This window comes from Trichosurus vulpecula, chromosome 8, assembly GCF_011100635.1.
Source record: "Trichosurus vulpecula isolate mTriVul1 chromosome 8, mTriVul1.pri, whole genome shotgun sequence".
Taxonomy (NCBI): domain Eukaryota; kingdom Metazoa; phylum Chordata; class Mammalia; order Diprotodontia; family Phalangeridae; genus Trichosurus; species Trichosurus vulpecula.
In genome coordinates this window covers 150,498,226-150,521,684 of record NC_050580.1, presented here as the reverse complement: position 1 = coordinate 150,521,684, position 23,459 = coordinate 150,498,226, and the positions used below count along the sequence as shown (strand labels likewise).

Sequence of the window (23,459 nt, the reverse complement as noted above, 5' to 3'; positions counted from 1 at the left end):
ATTTGAAACTTTAGTTATTTAAATTTCTTTTACACTTATTTAGTTTTGTGAATTTTGAATAATAAATTTCTAAATTTAATTTTAAAAGACAGGGCACCTAGGGATTGTGTATTCAACAGTTTCTGGATGACACTTTCTCATCTGAATCATTGGAGGAAATCCTCTTGCTTGGATTCTTCAGTGACATGATTTATCTCCATTAGATTTTTTTTCTTGTGGGGGGTCATTTCACAAGCCTCCCCCAATCAAGCTTCCCTTAATTAGCTCTACCTGAGGGCTATTAAGGGGATAAATGGGCAGGGAAGATCTTTAATCATGATTAGCACCCCAAAAACATACATTAAAATACATTAAATTATGTAAACTCCATAAAATAACATTAAAATACATTAAAAGCTCATTCTTTGAATAATCTCAAGACTAGGATTATAAATATAATCCTTTCAGTCACTGAGCAGCAGCTAATGAAAGTTTGGGACACTACTGGGAAACTTTTTTTTTCAGTTTTACAAATTTTTTTGGTCTGACTTTTGGTACATGAACATACATTTTTTTCCTTGTGCTTTCTATTATGTGGCTTTTCCACTCATACTTTTTTCGCTTAAATCCCTAGTGTGATGTCTTTATTTTTTTTTTAGGTTACATAGTATACCTTTGAAGGTATACTGGAACTAAGCTTAATAGGCTCTATATTTTATGGACCTATGACTGACTTTTGTTACCATGAATATTGGTTTTTTTAATCCTAACAAGTGGTATGATTTCCATAAAGAAATTTATTTGTTTTACCAACCGAATGCTATGTCCACAATATTTCTCTGTTCCGTTCCTTTTATTCCCGGTACTCCTTTTCTGAGTTAGAATACCTTTGCCCTTAAAATCCATCCTTCATATTGTGGCCAAAATAAGATTATAGTTAGAAAGGACTTTAAAGGTCACTTGATCAAATTATTTTATTTGATCAAAATTCTTTATTTTACAGATAAAGAACTTGAAAATCAGAAATGATTGGCACATGTCTATATTGCTAGTAAGAGACAGAGTTAGAATGAAAATCTGGGGCCTCTTTTTCTAAACCCAATGCTATATATTATATTCTGTCTTCCTTGTGTGTCTTATCTCCTTACTCTCCTGTTTATTTATTCCCTGTTTTTTTTCTTTAAGCCTTTAATTTCATAGATGTTATGGAAAATGGTTTGCAGAGACACATAGAAAAATGAGACATGATCACACTTTTGATAGTGTAGATGAATTAACCAGATAGCTAGTTGTTGTACCGTCAAGGCTGTCTTCATACCATCATGGTACCTTCTAAACACTAGCCAAGGTTACAGCAAGCTAAGCATGTTTATTTATTTAGTTGGTTTTTTAAAAAAATGTTTATTTTTAGTTTTCAACATTCACTTCCATAAGATTTTGAGTTCTGTATTTTCTCCCCCCCTTTCCCTTTCCCCCTCCACAACATGGCATGCAATCTGATATAGGCTCTACATATGTTTCCATATTAACATATTTTCACATCAGTCATTTTGTAAAGAAGCATTAGAACCAATGGGAGGCACCATGAGAAAGAAGAAACAAAAAAGAGAGAGAGCAAATGGTATGCTTTGATCTGCATTCGGAAGTCATACTTCTTTCTCTGGATGTGGATAGCATTTTCCATCATGAGTCTTTTTTATCACTCTCCTGTTGAGAAACCTCCGGTGGCTGTAGAATTGCCTATAGGATAAAATATGAACTCTGTATGGCATTCTCAGCCCTCTATACTACAACCTCACTCCTGTCAATCTTTCTAGTCTTACTTCATACTGCTCCCCATTCATACATCCTACATTTCAGCCAAACTGAAAACCTAACTGATCTTTATCTCATTTTGCATTCCCTCATTTCCATGCATTTGTATCAGCCCTCTCTCATACCTGGAACTGATGCTTTCTTTACCTTCCCCAGTTGAAACTGTCCCTTCAGTTCCTTTAAGGACAAATTTAGATGCCACTTCTATGAAGCCTCCATTGATCTTCCTAGCTAGTTTTAATTCTTCCAAAAGTCTCTCATGACTGTTTTCTTTGATCTTTCCAATTCATTCATCACATTCTGACTTGATTTTTATGTATGTTTTTTGTGTATGCATCTTACCATTCTAGGAGGCAACTCAGTGGTTCAGTGGATAGAGTGATGGGCCAGGAGTTAGGAAGACCTGAGTTCAAATACAGCCTTAGACACTCACTAGCTGTGTGACCCTGGGCAAGTCACTTAACCTCTGTTTGCCTTAATCCACTGGAGAAGGAAATGGCAAACTCCCTCAGTATCTTTGCCAAGAAAACCCCATGGATAATATGGTCCCCAGAGTCACAAAGAGTTGGACACAACTGAACAACAACAACTTGCCACTCTTCAAGAGTACAAGCATTTTGTGGACAAGGACCATACTTTTTCATCTTTCCATCTTCAGTATCAAGCTTAGTGCCTTGAAATATTGGGCATTTAATGAATTAAAAGTAAATCATTCTCCTTTTCAGGGATTCCTTTTTTTAAAAAATTGTGAGCTTATCAACAAACTCAAACATTACAAGAAACAAAGAATGGGAAAATGTATCAGATTGCATGCCATGTTGGGGAGGGGGAAAGGGAAAGAGGGGGAGAAAATACAGAACTCAAAATCTTATGGAAGTGAATGTTGAAAACTAAAAATAAACATTTTTTTAAAAAAACCAACTAAATAAATTTCTCATATATATAAATCTAATATCTAACAAGGTAGTAACAAAGTCATGTTGTTTATCTTTCCTTCAGTGCTTCCTTTTTACTCTGAATTAAAAAATGTCTCATTAATGCTTTTTAAATGTCTATTACAACTTACCAACCAATCTTCTCCCCCTGTTCAAGTAGAAGCCCTCACTTATGATAAATATGTACAGTGAAGCAAAACAGATCAAAACATTGGCCATATCTGAGGATACATAATATTCTGTATCTCTCTCTTCATTTCTCCATCAAGAAGAGTGAGGTGTGTTTTATCCTATCTTTCGAAGTCGTTATTGGTTGCTATTTTGTTTGGTAAAGATTCTGAGGTCTTTCAGAATTTCCTCTTCCTGCATTATTATTGAGCTCATCATGTAAATTGTTCTCCTTGTTCTGCTTATTTCACTCTATATTCCTTCATACAAGTTTTTACATCTTTCTCTCAAACATTCATCATGTCTTATTTCACAATTAAATTTCCTTATATTCAGATACCATATTTTGTTCCTCCATATTCCAACTGATTGGTACCTATTTTGTTTCCAAATCTTTGTTACAACAAAAGTTGTTACTTTAAATATTCTTATTCATATGGATCCTTTATGTCTACCCTTGACCTCCTTGGTACATATCTCATAGCAGGAGAGTTTAGTGAGTTTGGGGGCATAATATTAATAGTTGAACCAATTGATAGTTCTTTCAACAGTCCATGAGTATGCATGTCTTCCCACAATATCTCTTAACATTTATTATTTTCCTCTCATCGCTTTTGCCAGTTTGATGGTGTGAGGTAAAATCTTGGACTTAATTCTCATTTATCTCAGTGATTTTGAATTTTTTCACATGGTAGTTGGTAGCTTACATTTTTTTCTTTTCTTCCTTTCTTGAAAACTTCCTGTTAATATTCTTTGCCCACTTATCTTTTGGGGAATGGATTGTAAATTTAGAGCTGGAAGGAATCTTAGAGGCTATTGAGTTCAGCTTCCTTTTATTCTTTGGTATTTGTATCAATTCTTTAAATATTTAGGTATGTATAAAGGAGAAATTTGTTGTGAAGATTTATCTCTAAGTTGTACTTAGACTTCATAATAAAACGTTGGAGTACAAGTTAGAGATGCTTTTCACAATTCTAGTTTAGGAGAGAATTCTTACCTAAACAGAGGATAAAGATAATCATAAAAGATAAAATGGACAAGCTTGATCATATAAAATTGAACAGCTACTGCATGACCAAAATAAATAAGATAATAAGGAAAATAATTGGATAAAAATCTTCACATAGCATAATTCAGTCCTTCATATTGCTGGTGGATAAGAAAGAATGAGGGAACAAACGAGAAGACTAGACTCAAGATCTCTTTTTAAATTCTTATAGCTAAAGTTCTTTGGCCTTCAAATATCTGTTTGTCTTTGGAAGGAATGATCAAAACATGACTGAAATCACTGGAAAGATTTGGAATCCTTTTGCTTACTACTAAGAAAATTTGTATTTTTTTTGTATACTTTGGTACCTTGGAGTCAGTAGTACATCTATGCCCATTTTACAGGACTTGGAACAAAATTTTAGTATTTGAAATTATTATGGAGGTTTATATTAAATGTATTTGATAAAATTATGGTCATACCTATGATTATTTTGTACTAAGTGATTGATCAGGAATGCAGTCTTGATTATAATATTGTTTTATGAGAAAATATGATGTCCCTAGCAATGATCCTCCTTATAATTTGGTTTCTAGGAATGAAATAAGGTGTAGGGCTTGTTTATATAGAAAAATTCAGGCCATTAAATTTGGGCTAAATAATCATAATTGGCATTTGTAACATAGCACTTTAAGGTTTACAAAATGCTTCTCAAATGCTAGCTCACAATCATCACAGCTGTGAGGCCAAAAGACATGTCAGGTGCAAGATTCAAATTCAGATCTTCGTGACTCCAAGTCCAGCACTCTACCCATTGTAATACCTAGCTGCCTCTTTCCTTAAGAGATTACAAACTTTACACAAATAAGTCACTTCATTACAAGGCAGTATTCTTTTAACATATTTAAAATAGGATGTAATTTATGATATTGTTATTTGTAAGGTAACTTACTGAGATAGCCAAGTGGAATAGTGAATAGAAGGTTGGGCCTGAAGTCAGGAAGACCTGAGTTAAAATTTGACCCCAGAAAATTACTAGCTGTGTGACCCTGGGCAAGTCATCCAATCTCTGTTTGCCCTGGTTTCCTCAACTATAAATGGGGTAATAATACCTTTTTCCCAGAGGTATTTTGAGGATCACGTCAGATAATATTTGTAAAATGCTTAGAATACTGCCTGGCATATGGTAGACACTAAATTCTTATTTTTCTCCTTTCATTTACATTACATTTCTTATATTAATGGGTCAAAAGAAAACATTTTTTAAAGCATTAGTGAAGTTGAAAGCCATATATAAAATATGACTGGATATATGATTGTATATTATTACATATATTATTGTATATTATGTTACTTATTGTATTGTATACTATATTATTGTATATTATGTGCATTATATAGAATACATTATTGTGTCATAGAAGAACAGATATAGCAATTATTTTTTAAAAAGAAAATTGCAGTAGTTGGTAAAGGAATTTACATTTGTTTCATTTGTTTAGTGGAAGGGAATGAGAGGAGATAGAAAAAACTGAAAATGTATTTAACAAGTAGAGGGTAAAATGAAATAGTTAGGAAATGAAAATGATGAGAACTACCTGATTGACTGAATAACTAAGCAAACAGAATTGTATATCTATTTGGGGCGGGGGAATGGAGGGAGGGACTTTTCTGTGGTTGGTTTCAGTTTTATCTTAGTGGTTTATAGTTGTAAAATTTGAACCTGAGATGACTTGTCATATAAATAAGAGTGGAAATATTTTCTGTAACCAAATATTTATTCTTAAAAGTAGCTGGTACAGATGACTGATAACCTATGCGAAAGAAAAAGCATGTATATATGGCTCTCTGTGAGGGAAGAAAGGGAGATATAGGGGAAATTTACATGATATAAAAACAACAACTATTCATACAAATTTATTTTTAAAAAAGAAAGAACATGTAAATAAGACAGGTTTTTTTGGTGGCAAGAGTTTATTAAAATATATGCTAATATAGGTGATATAAAAACAAAAGATATCAGCAAAAATGATTTTTAAAAATATATGCTGATCCTTCTTTGCATAGGTGGGAAGCTATGAGTATGAAGCATTGTTTATATGTTTTGTCAGTCTGTTGATGTATTGATTAGTTTTGCTGAACTTTTTTTTCCCTGCTTCTTTTTTAGTTTCATACAGGATGGCTAATTGGGTAGGGGAAGGAAAAGAGATATGTTCAAAAATGAATGTGATATAAAAACAAAAGATATCAATAGAAATTTGAAATTTAAAATATATATACTGAAAACTAAATATGACATATCAAAAAAGGAAGTAAGAACTTTACAGAATGGGGGTGGCAGTAAATGGGAAATTAAGTTGAAAAGGATGGTGAAACAGTTGAAGTTTAAGACTGAAGACTTCCTTTTCATGTGCAGAATGAAGAACCCCATATATTTGCATTTAATGTTAAATACAGAATATAATAGGAGTTTTTGTGTTTGTGAGACCTGATTTGATTATAGTTAATATTTTTGCTAGAGAGAAACTATTGTTATATGTAGTCTTCATGGTTCCTACATTTTAAATAAATAACCTTTAGATATTTGTGGTACTTGAAATTGCCTATACACCAGTATTTCCATTTCCCTTCTTTCTACTTCCTCCATCTCCTATTTTTCTTTTTTTGTTCTCTATGGTCTTTTTTCTCCTTCCCTAGTGTCTGTTTTTATATCTAGTGGGTGTGTGTGTGTGTATCCACGTATCCTTAGACTTAATCACCTCATTTTTTTCCTAGCCTCCTATCCCATACCCCTATTTTCAACCATTCTCTTTCAAACAACAAATCCCACACTGTTATTTATATGCTTAGTCTCCTTAGTATACCCATTATTCATTCACTCTAGTCCACCGCAGGGAGTCAGTAGCCCTGGGTTCTAGTTCTATCTGCTACTCACTAGCTGTTTGGTTTTGGTCCATTCATATAGCCTCTGAGTCATAGTTTCTACACATAGAAAGGTAGGAGGGTTTTTGGGTTGGGTTTTTTTTTTTTTTGGTTCTGTTTCTTCTTTCCCATTATTCATTCCATTGGTCGTAATTCTTCTCCGCAACTTGACTAGTGTATAAATTAATTCAAAGCTAAGTCATTCGTGGTAGTTATATGAGATTCCATGCCGTCTTGGGGAGGGAGGGGGAAGGGAGGGGAGAAAATCTGGAACTCAAAATTATGTAGAACCGTCTGTTGTAAACTAAAAATAAAAATAAATTAAAAAAAGGTAGGAGGTCAAATTTAGATAATATCCCCTTTCAGAAAAAAATACTTTGAATTTATGATATCTTTGCTAATACTTTGCTTTTTTCTTACATTCTGTCCTTGTTCATTCAACAAGCATTTATTAAGCTTTTTATTTATTTTTATTATTTATTAAATTTTGAGTTCTTCACTCCTGCTAAGTTTGTGGGAGGTATAATAGAAATAGGTCTCACTTACTTTAGAAAATTGGATTAGATTATCTCAAAAGTCTCTTGTAGCTTTAAATTCTGTGATCCTATAAGATACAACATCTGCCTTTAAGTATGTTTGAAGAGACAATATAACTAGAGAACAGTCTATAGGATCATAGACATAGAATGTCAGTGCTAAAAAGGCCCTTAAATGACTTATTGAACAACTGTTAACAAACATTGATTAAGTGACTCTGTGAGGCATTGTGCTAGTCCAAACTTTTTACTTGTAAATGAATAAATGGAGACTCAGAAACAGGTTAAGAAACTTGTCCAGGTCACTTACAGGATATAGGCTCTCAGTATAGTTGTTGTAGGCATTTAGAGTAAAGGAAAGCTCAGTTGTGAAACTGTTTTTCTGGGAAGGTTCCATGGAAGAGAGTCTTTTATTCATTGGGAGTGATAACTTGACATTTTGACACCGAGGTTAAATTCATCCTTGGAGTTGGGTGAGATAGTGAGAAGTAGGGGAGATAGAGACCTTCAGGCTTTCGTGCATTACCATCACTATTATCCCAGGCATCTTGTGTGGTGTGGTTTTCCTAGCCAGGAAGCATGCCTAACCCCTAAGTATCTAATTACTATTTTATTCTTCTTCATCTGGGGTCCCAGAACTATAAGAGGTCCTGGGTCTCTGGGAGTTAGAGGTTGGAAGGACCTATTCTGTCTTGGTGCTTGGTTTTTGCAGGACTTCATCAACTGGTTATTCCTCATGCTAGGGCAGGCAGATTGCCTGTATCCAAGACGCAGAGTTAATATCCTATTCCTGTATTCTCATCCCTAATTGTCTCACTCTTCTCCATAGTCCACATCCTCCTTTGTTCTCCTGTACCATTTGGCTTCTAGAACCTTCACTTTAATGCTAACAAAGTCCCCTTTATATTGAATCTTTTCATCATATACTCTTTTCTTCTTGCCTTAAGGGAAACTTGGCTCTCTTGAGAAGATTCTGTAGCTAATCTCCTCTCCAGTACTGGTTGTTCCTTCCATTTTCCTATTCCCTCCAAAACATTGGGCCAGGAGGAATTAGCACAGTCCTTGTTTCCATTCCCACTTCCCATCTCTATACTACCTCTTTCTAAGTTTACTCTAACCATCTTTAACCTTCAGATTAGCCACTACTGCGCATTCTGGCAGTTATGTGATTCACTCTACTGAGAAGTGCTAGGGAAGTAAAAAGTGCTCTGTGGTTCTCAGGAAGTGCGTAACCTTCTACTCCGACGTATACTTCTTTCTGGGTGGCTGCTACTCATCTTAAGGAATGTGGTATGTGTGTGGCATTTACTCAGTTAAACTAGCTCTAATCCTCCATCTACTGGAAATACCACCTTTTCCCTAAACTGAATATATTACACTGAGCCCTATACACATGACCTTAGCATAATGGAGTTAGCCCTTAGACAGAGGATACAAGTTATGAACCAGCAGTTGGTGATCCCTGCCAGCAACAGGGCATGGAGCAGAAACAGATTGGTCATAGGAGCTAAGTCCACAAGAGCCATGACCCAGATCTAGAGTTGCTTCAATCTCTGAAGGCAACTAGGTAGCATAGTGGATAGAGTGCTGGACCTGAAGTCAAGAAGATCTAAGATAAAATTTGTACTCAGATATTTACTAGTTGTGTAACCCTGGACAAGTCACTTAATCTTTGTCTGCCTCAGTTTTCTCATCTGTAAAAATGGGGATAATAATAGCATCTCCCTCCCAGGGTGGTTGTTGTTGTTTGTCCTTTGTTCACAAAGAGAACCATGACATCAGAAAGGTGATCTCATGGCTTGCAGGTGAATTGGACTAAAGTAAGGCAGAAATGTGCAGAGTCATCAGCCTCACTCTCTTCTCCAGAGCCATTTGGGTCCAGTGACAAGATATAGATCAGAATGACTGGAGTTGGCCCTGGATGCAGTGGGAGACCATCTTTAAGCTGAGATTTTTCCCAGGTCTCAGTTTGTCTGAGGCAATAACCTTTCAGTGATTAAGGCTGGGTAAGAAACCCAGGGCTGTTGTGAGGATCAAATGATATGTGTGTGTGTGTGTGTGTGTGTGTGTATGTATGTGTATGTATATATGTATACACACATATATATATATGTATATATATATAATTTACAAACTTTAAAGCTGTATGTAAAGGCTGGTTATAATAGGAGGAAGAAGATAATGATGATAAAGAAGAGGTGGTCCTTTTTGTCAAAGCCAGTGCTACCACTTGTGCTCTTGATCCCATCTCTTCCTATTTCCTCCCAGAGTTTTCCCCCCATAATCATTTACTCTCATTTTCAGTCTCCTTATTCACTGGATCCTTCCCTACTGCTTGCAAACTTGTATATGTCTCCTCTATCTTTATAAAACCTTCACTTGACCCTACCAGTCCCTCAGTCTATCATCCTATGTTCCTTCTCCTTTTTGTTGCCGAGCTCCTAGAAGGAGTCACCTATACTTAATTGCCTTTGTTTCCTTTCCACCCATTTAATTTTCAGCAACCTACAATCTGTTTTTTGACCATAAAATTCGATCAAACCTTCTTTCTTCGGTGGTCTCTTCACAATTCTCATTTGCTTTGACCTTTCTGTAGCTTTTGACACTGTCAGCATTGTCAACCACTCCATTTTCCTCCCATCTCTCTTCCTTTGACTTCCATGATACTATTCCAAATAGATTCTCCTTTTAGCTATCTGACCACTCCTCAGTCTACTTTGTTGAATCAATATTCATAGATGGCTCTCTCCCCCCTGCTATGAATTCTGTTATTATTTACTCTGTTATATCATTAGTTCCATGGTTTCAGTTATCATCTGTATGGATGACTCCTAGATCCAGTCTTTGCCTCTCTCCTGAGCTTCAGTCAGGTATCGCCAGCTTCCTATTTGGACCTTTTGAACTAGATGTCTGGGAGATAGCTCAAACTCAAGATTTCCAAAACAGATCTCATCTTTTCCTTTACACCTACCCGTTTTCTGAACTTCCCTTTTTTCTGTTGAGGGTACTGCCATCCTTCTAGGTTCACAACCTAGGAGTCATCATCGGCTCTCCATTCCCATCTCCTCACACACACATCCCTTCCCCATCTACCAGTCATTTGTCAAGTCTTGTTAGTTCTTCCTCCACACTGTCTTTTATACCCATTGATTTCCTGAGTCATAGATTCCATCCTCATTTAGGCCTTGACTTCCTTTCTGGACTATTGTAGTAGCCTCCTAACTGATCTCCCTTGTCTTTTCCCTCTCCAGTTCCTGTTCTGTATAGCCAAACTGATATTCTGAAGAACTGATCTTACCATATTCCCCTACTCAAGAAGCTCCGGTTGCTCTCTATTACTTCTCTCTGACATTTCAAGCCATTCACGATCTAGTTCCAGTCTACCTTCCTAACCAGACATTACTTTCATTCATGTATGTTGTGATTTAGCCCAATTGACCTTCTTCCTGTCCCTTGCACATGACATTCTTTCTCTCATATCTACCTTTGCACAGACTCCTTTGTGCCTGGGATGCACTCTTTTTGCCTCCACCTTTAAGTCTAGTTTCTTTCAAAGCTCAGCTTAAGTATCACCTTCTACATGAGACCTTGATAATGATACATTTTTCTACACTAAACCCTGTGTATTTATTTATGTTTGGCCCTCTTATGTCTGTTTCAGACATAAATGAAGTTCATCTTATGGCCTCTCCTATTTCTTCCTCCAAGTTTGTATATTCTTTTCAAACATCCAAGTTATGAGAAGTTGCAAGTTCCACCTCCTAATTCCTTTCTACACTAATGTATAACTCCTTTTCCCTTTCTTTCTTTTCCCCTTTTAAAACTCTCAGAACAGAACCAATCCATATAGCTTCAATATCCCTTGAAGGCATTAAGAATTCTTTGAAAGTTATGCAGGCATACTTGTTTCTTCTACTATTAGGATTTTAGTATTTTGTTAATATCAAAATGTTATATATCATCATACAGGTCTTTCCAGTTGTTCAGATAAATTTACCTTTTTCCCCTTTGGAGTCTTGTTTTATATTTCCAGATTCCTACTTAGCCTTTAAAAGTCCTCTATTCCATTAAAGGTCCATTTTCATCCACTGCCCTCCCCTCACACCCTCTCCCCCCCCCCGCCCCCCCCACCCCAAGATAATGCTCAGCTTTGTAGGGTATTTTTCTTGGTTATAAGCCTGTTTTTATTTTCACCTTTTTGTATACTTTATTCCAAGATCTTCTCTTGTGTATAACAGAAGCTGCCAGGTCTTGTGTGATCCTGACAGTGATTCCTTGGTACTTTAACTGCTTCTTTCTAGATGCTTGCAGTGTTTTTTCTTTGACGGAATTCTGTCAAACAGAGTTGTTCTTTGACGTTCCTGGGACTTAATTTTGTGGCTCCTTTCACTAGGTGATTGATAGGTACTCACTAGCTTTTCATTGTCTTCTAGTTCTGAAAGATTTCAGCAGTTTTTACTTATGGTTTCTTGATAATATAGTACTCCAAGCTTTTTATGAATCATGGTTGTTAGAGAATATAATGATTCTTAAATTGTATCTCCTTGATGTGTTTTACAGGACAGTTTTTTTTCTTATGGGAGATATTTTACATTTTCTTCTCTTTTTTCATTCTTTTGTTTTTAATGTTTTTTGCTGTATTATAGAGTCATCGATGTCTGGTCTATTGTAGAGTTTGTTTGGGTTTTTGGTAGTTCATTACTTGAGTAAGATTTACAACTTTCTCTTCTAAGCTTCATTTACCTTTCAGTTATTTCCTCCAAAGCATTATCTCTTACTTTGTTTCTTTTAGGCATTCATGAAGTCTTTGTGAATTTTTTTTCCTTTGAGCTTCTGCTTGCCTTGTTACAGAGTTACTAATTCTTTTTAGGCCAGCTTTTTTTTTTTGCATCTCTAGAGCTATAATTATTTTTTATATTGATGGGTGCCTTTGATTTACAGCTCTCCAACTTTAGTTCCTGAATTGGGAATTTGTGCCAGGGCCAGATTTGGCCCCTTGTTGCTTTAGGATGGGGTGGTCAGCCCTACTTAGTCTTTCCCTGGGGCACCTGTGATTTTGTGCTGATCTCTAACTCTTTTCTCCATCCCATCCGACCCCCATCAGGCCTCCCTGAGTATTCGAGGTCCAAAGTACTGGATCTTCAAGGTTTTCTTTAGCTTCTCAGGCAGAGTGGTAGGTACTTTCCTTTGAGTCCCTGAGCAATCTAGTTGTTCAGCAGCTGTTATGCTGCTCCTGGTAGCTTCCAAAATGCTATGCTTTTTCTGATCACCCTACCTAGAGTTTTTATGTGGAAACCCTTCATTAATGTTGCCTCTGGACACAGCCTTGTATCACATATTACTGGAAGGCTACTGACTCTTTTGCTTATACTGGTGCTGGCTTTGCCAGTGGCTCCCTTTCTTAATGCTCTATACTTCTAGCTGACTTTTTGTATAGTTCTGGAGTGAAAGAAATCATTCTAATTTTTCATTGGAATTATTATTGATCATTATTCTCTCTGGTGCAATTTTCAGGTTTTTGCTATAGTAGGTATGGGAAAAAGGATGATCTGCCTCCAGTCAGGAAGCCATTTTTGTCTGGAAGCTGAGGCCTTTCCTTATCCCCACCCCCATTTACTGAAACCTTATCTCTCTTCTACTTCTTTCTCCCCCAATTATCTTACATTTATGCCTACTATGTATACTGTGGCCCCACTCTCTTAGTACCAAGGTTATTATGTTAGGATTCTCAGATACCCTGAGGGGTTAGAGTAGCTCTCCTCTGCCATTAGCTCAGGCCTTCACTGGTTGCATTACCTTATTTTAGTGAGTCAGTGAATAGCATCTCAGTTCCATTTAGCCACTTAAAATCAAATGCTTTTATGAAGGGATGATATAGCAATGCTACAGCAAGAACAAACCTACAAACATTTCCCCCCAATACCTCAGGAGCATAATTCCTCTAAACCATCTAGATCTGGGAAGAGAGGTGAGATTAGACTCAGCACTTAGCTTATGTACCCTACTGTAATAACACCGTTGCTAGCAGCTGCTGTGGAAGTGAAGACCCAACAAGACCAACAACAAGAGCACACAGGAGGGCTGCTAGCACAGGATCTTTGATCTGCTTTTCTAAGGAAAGCAACTTGAAGGGGCTAACAATCTTACTTTAATTAAACATACATATGTCATTTACTTAGTTCAGAGGGGAAAGCCAGCACCCTGAACTTCAGAGAGAACACAAACAGAAATTACAAGCAGAAATTATATAAACAGCAAAATAACACAAATCAGCAGACAGGCTTCTATCTGTCTATCCAAGCAATACATAAACAGTTAACCAGAGAGAGAAGCACCAACATCTGGGTTTTCAGAGCCAGGGTGGAAGATGGGCTTCCACAGCTACCCAGAGTCTCCTCACTATCACTCTTTCAATGAGTGTGCCCCCCAAAGGTGAAATGCTGACCTTTGAACACATATACCCTGTTCAGGGCCCTGAGGGTTCAGGGCCTCCTTAGCATTTAGGGTGTGGGAAAGTTCTTCAGTCACTAGTACCACATCATATACATTGTTTCCAGTCAGTGATTCCCAATTGCCTGAGTGCTGAGAAGCACTCCAAAACAAAAGACAACAAAAGGTCCCACTTTACCTGTCCCATTCAAACAAAGGCAAGACTCATTAAAGGCACTTGATGGCCTTAGCATTCCAAAAGAGAAGACAGCAAAAAAGTCCCACCCTACTTGCTATTACACCAACATATGTCCAAAAGTGGCATTGCTGTTGGATGAGGAGTCCTTCTGCTGAGCTGGAGTTGTGAAGGTCACTCCCAGAGATTGTTCCTTGCTTCTCAGGGCATTGATGCTGGACTATCAGCAATATTTGGTCTTGATTCCTTGTGGTTCGTGTTCTCGATTCCAATCAAAGACTACACTTCCTTTACCCAGAACAGAAAACAGACAAACAGGCTAAGGAAGCCCCATTTCTTCAGGGGAGGAGGACATAAGACTTTAGAGGAGGAAGGTCCCATGACCCATTCCCTTACAGCAAGCAGAGTTTCTCTACCAGACACCATTATTCACCCCACCAGTATATGGCTAAAGACAGTGAGGTGAAGAGAGCTGCCAGAAGCTGATTTGTGTATTTGTGAAGATGCTAATAGTTCTAGCTACACATGCAATGAAAAAGCCTCCTCCTAACTGGCTAACAGGGACTGTAACAGCATGTCTATACATGTGCCAGTCTCTTCAAGACACTTGCTTTACATATCTTCACAATTCTCCTGGAAGTTATCTTCCCAGTGTCTTCAATTTGGAAAAACACCATCTGCTCCCAGCTTCTTCCATGGGAAGCAAGATGATGGAATCAGCCAGCCCCCTATTACGTAGGAATTTATTTGGTATATACTTTGTCTCTAATAGAATGTAAGCTCCTCTATGGCAGGGGCCATTTCTTTTTTTTTTCCTTTGTATCCCCACAGTATAGCGCAATGTCTGTCAAAAAGTAAGTCCTGAATAAACATTTGATGGTTGATTTAATTTTGCATCTTGTTGGGCCTGTACTTTAAGCCTTTCCCATTTAATAGGACCTGCCAGAGTTTGTATTTGACTGGCATCAGCCTTCAAGAATTCAGCATCACAGCACTAGAATTAGACAAGAGAGTAGGATTTTAATGGAAAGTCTAATAATCCATTAAAAATTTTCAATTCACCTCATTTGTCATTTATTTGTATGATGAAGGTAGGGACAGATGTCAAAAGACTTTGCCTTTGATTAATAAAGTTAAGTCCTGTTGTTTATGCCAACTTTATACTTTTAAAAAACTCTTTAAAAATATGCATACTTCCTCTCAGACAGAAAATTGTCTTATACCATATCAGAAGTAATATATACTTTATGTCCTCAAATGTCCACATGAGTACTTTTTTTCCCCTTTTTTGTAGAGGGTGTGGTATAATCTCTTACTATTTTGGTCAATGACTATTTGTCTTTTTCCTTCCTCTTTCCACTAATTGGTTTTTTAAAACTGTATATTTAATAGGTGTGAAAGTTGCCCTTTGTTGAAGTTTGAGTATGATATGAGATATTAGGTGTTAAAATATTTTCATTTTCAAAATATAAATGTGTGAATAATAATGCCACACATTTATATAATGTTTTTAAGACACAAAGCATTTGCACATATGTTAGTCAAGTCAACAAGTACTTATGAAGTGCTTACTATGTGCGTGACAGTGTTCTAAGTGCTGGAGATACCAGGAAGGCAAAAATATGGTCCCTGCCCTTGAGGAGCTCATATTCTAATGGGGGAGACAACATGCGAAAAGTTGTACATACAGATAAATGCAGTGGAAGGTAAATGGAAAGTACCCTTTAGAGAGAAGGAATGGGATGAGGGACTAGGAAAGACCTCCTATTGAAGGTGGGATATGAGCTGGGCTTGAAAGAAGCCAGGAAAACTGGGAGGCAGAGGTGAGGAGGGAAAGCATTTCAGGCATGAAGAACAGTCCAAATAAAGACAGGGAGAAGGGAAATGTTTGTGGACTAGAAGAAGACTGGTGTCACTGGATCATAGAATATGTTGAGGAAAATAAATTATAAGAAGACTGGAAAGCTAGGAAGGGGCTAGGTTGTAAAAGGTTTTAAAAGCCGAACAGAGGATTTTATATTTGATCCTGCAGATAATAGGGGAGAGTGACATGGACAGACCTGAACTTTAGGAAGATTTTATCTCATTGGATTCTTCCAAAAATAACCCTCTGAAGGATGAATCCGAGGGTATATTATTACACCCATTTTCTAGTGGGGAAAAAACTCAATAAGATCAAATCATGAGTTTTAATGGCAAAGCTGGAACTGGTCTTCTGACTCTAAGTTCGTTGTTCTTTCCACTCTATCATGTGTCTTCCTTAGTTAAAGCCATATTTACAGGGAAATGTCATTTTAAATAAATATCATCATTATTGTCAACATTTTGACTATATACTAAAATATATTTTCTTTGCATTTATTAACAAAGCAATTAGTGATTGTAAATTTGATAAGCTCTCTAATGTGTAACATTTAGACATGTTAATTCTTGGCTAGACCTCATTTAAACTTTATTATTCTTTTCAGATAAGAATTCTTCAAGGTCTGGAGGCTATATAGCATTCTGAAGTTAGCATCTGGTAGCACTTAAGAGACAGAGACCTTCAGTGATATGTGAGTGTTTTCCTATTTTTATTGTAAATTGTTTCTATTAACTGTCTTTTATATTCATAGTGAATTACAGTGAAACTTCAATTAACTAGTTCTTTCAAATCACTATAAACTGAAAGCACATCTGCCACTATATTTTTATAAAATTTTATAATGTGATAAGAAAATAAACTGATGTATTTAAAAATAATTGCTGAGGTACTTGGGGGTCAGTATATATTTAATCAAACTTCTTAGAAGCATCATAGTTATAATGATTATATATTCTAAATGAAAAATCAGGTTATATTATATCATTTGACCAAAGAAAATTGTTTTAAAGAACTCATTAAAAGAAGAAGGAACTCTGGGCTGGGAATCAGAAATACTGGATTCTATGCTAAATAGCTGGATGACTTTGCACAAGTCCTTTAACTTTTTCTGAATCTCAGGTTCTTCATTTGTAAAATAAGGATAATAAGACTTGTATTGTCTCTGTTACATGATTATTGTGGAGAAGGGGCTTAAATAAAAGTAATTTATAAATGTGAGCTATTCATTTGTCTGTTTAGCCTCTCTGTATCCAATTTTTTTCATCTGTAAAATAAGAGGACTGGACTAAATATTCTTTTAGGTCTTTCCCAGCTCAAAATTTTAATTCTCTTGTCCAAGACTTACACCAAGGTTATATAATCTTTCACAAATGAGAGGGCAAATTATCTACAGCAAGGAAGACTTGAATCAAAAATATCTCTTCCAGTCTTCACCAGTTAGAGGTTCATTGGCTTAATAAATTCCTCTTTAAAATAGGAATAGCCTCAGGGAAGGTTAAGCCTAACAGTCATTCATATCATGATTTTGTGAGAAACGTGGTTTTGGGGATCACTGGACTTCCCCAAATTGTGAGAAAATATGGCTTTGGGGATCACTGGACTTCCTAGGCAGGGCCAAAGTCCTGAGGAAGAACCCTGTGATAATCCCTAGGGAAGGCTGTACAGACCACAGGACTCCCATAGGAAGACCAAGTGATAGTCCCCCTTAATCTGTGGGGATCACAGGGCCTCCTAGGGGTCAGACTCTAAGGAGGACCCAAGTGATGGCCCCTTAGGACAACGGTAAGATCACAAGGTTCAGGAGACAGGGCCGGAAGTCCCAAGTGATGTCCCCTTAAGAAGGCTGTGCAGACCACAGGGTTCCCCAAGGGAATCCAGAGGGGTAGCCCTCTTAACACCACAGTGGGGATCACAGGACAGCCCAAGGCAAGATCTGGGACTAAGTCCAAGACAAGTTTCCACTGCTCATTGCTTCCCTTTACTTGACCTTAGGAAGATCCATGTGATGTGCCCATTCTCACCCAAAGAACTCAGGACCAGAGTGGGCAGAGGAAGGCATTTTATTACGCTCCTCGAGAGAGCAGGTGTAATGCTTACTGGAACACTCACACTGATACAGCTGCAGGAGCAGGGGTAACCATTCCCTCCCCTCCTGCTAGAGTTACGGTTAGTTTACAATCTTTATTTTTTACATAGTTTTCCTAGGTTATACAGTTTATACAGGTAGGATAATAAGGATACAGAAGCAAAAGTGAAGTTAATTAGATTTTCCTTGTCTTAGTTTAGGATTAAACTATATTCTTTTACTTCTCCTACTTTCCCTCTTTAACATATGCAAATAATGCAAATCAGTAGGCCTGGATTCTTGACTAAGACCAGACCCTAGATAAGCTTGAACTGGTTCAAGTGGGTTTGGCCTCTCTAATTCCCCAGACTGCCTTCTCAAAAAGTATGCACATGGGTACAAGCCTCTGACCTCTCACCTGACTGACTTTGAGGCCTGGTTTCTGCTAAAGCTGGGGCGGGGAAGGGGGGAAGTACACCTTTAGTTCTGTGGAAACAAAACTCCTCCTCCCATTTCTTACAATTTGAATATAATTTGAATAACTTTGTTCAGATAATCAGACTCTTTTCTTTTCAACACCTAAATTGAGATTATGACCCTTACAGAATGGGAGTTAGAGATGCCAAGAAAATGAACTGACATGGGTATGACATTGAAGCAGGGAGCTTTACATAGCCATAGGGCAGGTGGAAGGTTTCAAAGAGAAAGTTCTACTTTGCAATTTTACCAAGGGCTGTATTGGCCCACATTATTTTTAGGTCCCTTAAATTTTATCAGGCTTCTAAAAATCATCTGTTTCCTTTGCCTATATTATACCATCAGAATTCATATATATGTGTGTATGTATGTGTGAGTGTGTGTATGTATGTATACAGACACACATACACACACATACATCCATACACATATATACATACATACATATGTAGTAATTTATGTTTATAGTAACTATCCTAAATCATTGCTGAAAGATGCAGTTATGTTACTTATAGTTAGCTTTTGTTGTTTTAAATGAAGGCAGGAAAGCAAATTAATAATACATTCCTGGAGAGGTTTTTAGCAATAGTTAAAATTAACTATTTTCTAGATAAACCAGAAATTTCAGTGAACTAAATACATACTCCATTTCATAAGTAATGCTGTTAACCGAATTTTTTCTTTAATTTGTAAGCATTAGTTTCATTTTGTAAGCAGTAGGCATATACAAATAGGTACAAGGTTATTTGAGGGAGAAGGCATAAGTAACTGTGGGATTAGGAAAGGCTTCATGTTAAAGATGACATTTGAGCTGAGTCTTGGGAGGGGGAGAGGAATTCTAAGAGGTAGTGGTGAAGAAGAAATGCATTTCAGTTATGGGAGATAGCCAGTACAAGGGTTTAATAATGGTTGATGGAATTTTGTGTGTGATTGACAGTTTGACTAGGTAGTTGAGTGTGTGAAGAGGAGTAATCAATGAATCAATAAGCATTTATTAAGCCTTTGCTATGTTCCAGGCACTATGCTAAGTGCTGGAGATAAAAAGAAATGTAAAATATGGTATCTGCCCTCAGGGAGTTTACATTCTAATGAGAGAGACTGCAAGTAAATGAGTACATACAGTACAATAGGTACAATGCATGCAGAGTAGATGAAAGGTCAGTCTTAGAAGGCAGGCAGGGTTCTAGCAACTGTGGGAACCGTGAAGAATCTCCTAAAGAAGATGGTATTTGATCTGAGTCTTGAAGTAAGTCAGTCAACAGCATTTTTTTCTTTTTTCTTTTTTTTTTGGCAAGGCAGTTGGGGTTAAGTGACTTGCCCAAGGTCACACAGCTAGTACGTGTGTCAAGTGTCTGAGACTGGATTTGAACTCAGGTCCTCCTGACTCCAGGGCCAGTGCTCTACTCACTGCACCACCTAGCTGCCCCCAGTCAACAGCATTTTTAAAGCAACTACACCAACATAATGCCAGACACTATGCTAAGGGCTGGAGATAAAAAGAAGGACAAAAGACAGCGTCCATCCTCAAGGAGCTCACAGTCTAATCGGAGAGACAGTATGCAGACAACTGTGTAAAAACAAACTATTGGACAAGATAAATAAGAAATAATCAACAGAGGAAAGGTACCAGAATTAAGAGCGATTAAGAAAAGCTTCCTATAGAAGGTAGGATTTTAGTTGTGACTTCAGGAAAGCCAGGAGGCAGAGATGAGGAGGGGAGATCATTCCATGCATGAGGGACAGCCGGCAAAAATGCCCAGAGTTGCGAGATGGAGTGTTTTGTTTGAGGAACAGCGAGGGTGCCAGTGTCAATGGATCATGTGATAGGTATAAGGTATTAGAAGACTGGAAAAGTGCTGGAGAGAAGATTATGAAGGATTTTGAATGCTAAATAAGGGATTTGATATTTGATCTTAGAGATGATAGGGATCCACTAGAGTTCATGGGGAGAGGGAGAAGGTGACATAATTGGACCTGCTCTTTAGGAAACTAACTTTATCACCTAAGTGGAGGATTAATTGGAGTGTCCCAAAAACCTAGAGAGAAGAGAGTATCAAGGAGAAGAGGTTGATCAACAATGTTAAAAGTTGCAGAGAGGTCAAGAAGAATGGAGATTGAGAAAGGGCCGTTGGATTTGACAATTAAGAATTCATTGGTAACTTTAGAGAGAGGAGTTTTGGTTGGAAACCAGACAAGAAAGTTAAGAAGAGAGTGAGAGGAGAGAAAGTAGAGGCATTTTTTATAGACAGCTCAAAGAGTTTAGAGAGAAAAGGCAGGAGAGATATAGGACAATAGCAGGGATGGGTAGATCAAGTGAGGGGTTTTTGAGAAGGTAAAGAAAAGTAAGATAAAATATGGTATCTGCCCATGGGAAAGGCATGAGCAAGTTTTTAGGCAGTAGAGGAGCAGCTACTAGTCAGGGAGAGATTGAAGGTAAGTGAAAGGGTGAAGGAAGCCAGGTAATTTAAGATGAGATGAAAAAGAACAGCATTTCAGAAATGGGAGGCAGCCAGAACAAAGGACTATGTGAGAGACAGCCAAATAAGCTGGGATGGGTAGGTCATAGAGGCCTTGGGAGGGGAGTAAAGTGTAAGAAAACTACATAGGCAGGAAAGGCCCTTGTTGTGAAGAGCCAGAGGACCTTATATTTAATTGTGGAGGTAATCCCGGTGTGAGTGATAGCAAGTAGGCCAGTAGCGTAGACTCTAGAGTCTGTGGAAGGGGCCTTGTGAAGAGTATTAGACTCTAAACAAAGAACTTTATATATGACCCTGGTGGTAATAGGGGGCCACCAGAGTTTACTCAGTAGGAGGTATGACATGATTAGTTCTAAGATGAAGGAAAATCACTTTTACAGTTATGTGGTTATATAAAGGATAGAATAAAGTAAGGAGAGACTTGAATCAGGGAAACCACTTAGAGACCTAATGTAATAGTCCTGGCAAGAGATAATGAGTTCCTGAACTAGGGTGGTGGCTATGTGAGTGGAGAAATAAGAATTCCCTCCATATAGTAGAAAAATTTTGAAGGTAGAAATGACACGATTTGGCAACTGAATTGGATATATGAATTATAATAATAATAGCTATCATTTGTATAGCAATTTAAGGTTTCCTCAGCATTGTGCATATATTATCTCATTTGATCCCTACAACAATCTGTGAGAGGTAAACACCTTTATTATTTCCGTTTGACAGATAAGGAAAAGGAGGCTTAGAAGTTAAGTGCATTACCGAAGGTAATATAGCCAGTAAGTGGCTTAGAGGGACAGCTAGGTGGAACAGTGGATAGAGTGCCAGACCTGGAGTCAGGAAAACTCCTTCCTAAGTTCAACACATACTAGCTGTATGATCCCGGGCAAGTCACTTAACCCTGTTTGCCTTGGTTTCCTCATCTATAAAATGAACTGGAGAAGGAAATGGCAGACCACTCCAGTGTCTTTGCCCAGAAAACCTCAAAGGGATCATGAAGAGTTGGAAATGACTAATAAACAGCTAAACGACAAAAAAGTGACTTAATTGGGATTCAAACTCAGGTCTGCCTGACTCCAAGCCCAAATTCTATCCACTGTGTCACCTAAGTGAGATTGAGGAGTATAGGATGACAATGAAGTTATAAACCTAAGGAACAATGGAGTATGTGCCATTGACAGTAATAAACAAATTTGAAGAGAGAAGGTTTTGGGAGAACATAATGAATTCTGTTTTGGACATGTTTGAGGTGCCTGTGGAGCATCCAGTTTGAAATGTTCAGTTGGCTGTTGGTCATGGTGGGACTGAAGTTTATAAGGGAGACAAATGTGTGTGTGTGTGTGTATATATATATATATATATATATGTATCTATATCTGGGAATTATCTGATTAGAGGTGATAATTGAATGGGAACTGATGAGATCACCAAGTGAGAGAATATAGAGAGAATAATTGTAGAGAAAATTTGACAAAATACCTCATCCATTTTTGCTAAAATCACCAAGAAGCATAGTAAGACGTACTTTTTCTTAACATGGTAAACAGTATCTGTCTAAAACCAAGAGTCAGTGTTATATGTAATGAGGTAAACTAGAGGCTTTTCCATTAAAATTAGGGGCAAAGCAAGGGTGGCTTTTGTCACCACTGTTATTTAACTGTGCTAGAAATTCTAGGTTATAGCAATAGTAAGACAAGAAAAAGAAATTGAAGGAATAAGCATAGGCAAAGAGGAAACAAAATTATTGCTTTTTGCATATGACAAGAATTTTTCATATAGAAGCTTATAGAGAGTCAACTAAAAATTAATTTAAATAATAACTATTGCAAAGTGGCATGATATAAACTTAAGAAAATCAGCAGCTTTTGTATATGTTATCAATAAAATCTCGGAGGAAGAGTTAGAAAGAAAAATTCCATTCAGAATAGCTAAAAAATCTATAAAATATTCAGGAAACTTCAAACCAAAACATACTTAAGAACTATATGAATACAACTACCTAAAACTCTCTACAGAAACAAATATAGACTTAAATAAACAGAGAGTGATTAATTGCACAATTTTACCTAAATTAATTTACTTATTAATTGAGTACCAAACCAATCAGACAACCAAAGCATTATTTTAGAGAGCTAGAAGAAACGACAAAATTCATTTGGAAGAACAAAAGATCATGATTCTCAAGGGAAATAATAATAGAAAGTGAGAAGGCAGAGGCCTGCCTATACCAGATTTCAAATTATTTTTCCATGCAGTAAATATCAAAACTATTTGGTACTCATTAAAAACTAGAAAAGAAGGTCAGCAAAATATAATAGGTATATGACTTGCAAAAGCAAATGAACATTGGAACATACTAGTCAGTAAACCCAAAGATTCCAGCTACTGCGGTAAGGACTCATTATTTGATAAAATTTACTGGGAAAGCTGGAAATCAGTCTAGTAGAAATTAGGTTGAGACTAAAATCTTCTACCATGTACCACAGTAAATTAGAGGATGAAGGAAGGAAATACCTTTTGAAACTATGGATAGGGGAAGAGTTCATGACCAGGCAAAGGATAAAGAAGACCATGGAAGATGAAATGAACAAGGTTGCATAAAATTGAGAAGTTT

The 23,459-nt window shown here is 37.0% G+C and overlaps 1 protein-coding gene across 6 annotated transcripts in view; it reads left to right on the top strand.

The window, feature by feature from the left end:
- DENND4A (DENN domain containing 4A) overlaps positions 1 to 23,459 on the top strand; it is a 161,453-nt gene that overhangs the window by 10,821 nt on the left and 127,173 nt on the right. For all 6 annotated transcript variants that reach the window (XM_036736751.1, XM_036736749.1, XM_036736748.1 and 3 more), the window contains exon 2: positions 16,437 to 16,523. The gene's annotated coding sequence lies outside the window, so the exon portion shown is untranslated. The remainder of the gene's footprint in view (positions 1 to 16,436; positions 16,524 to 23,459) is intronic.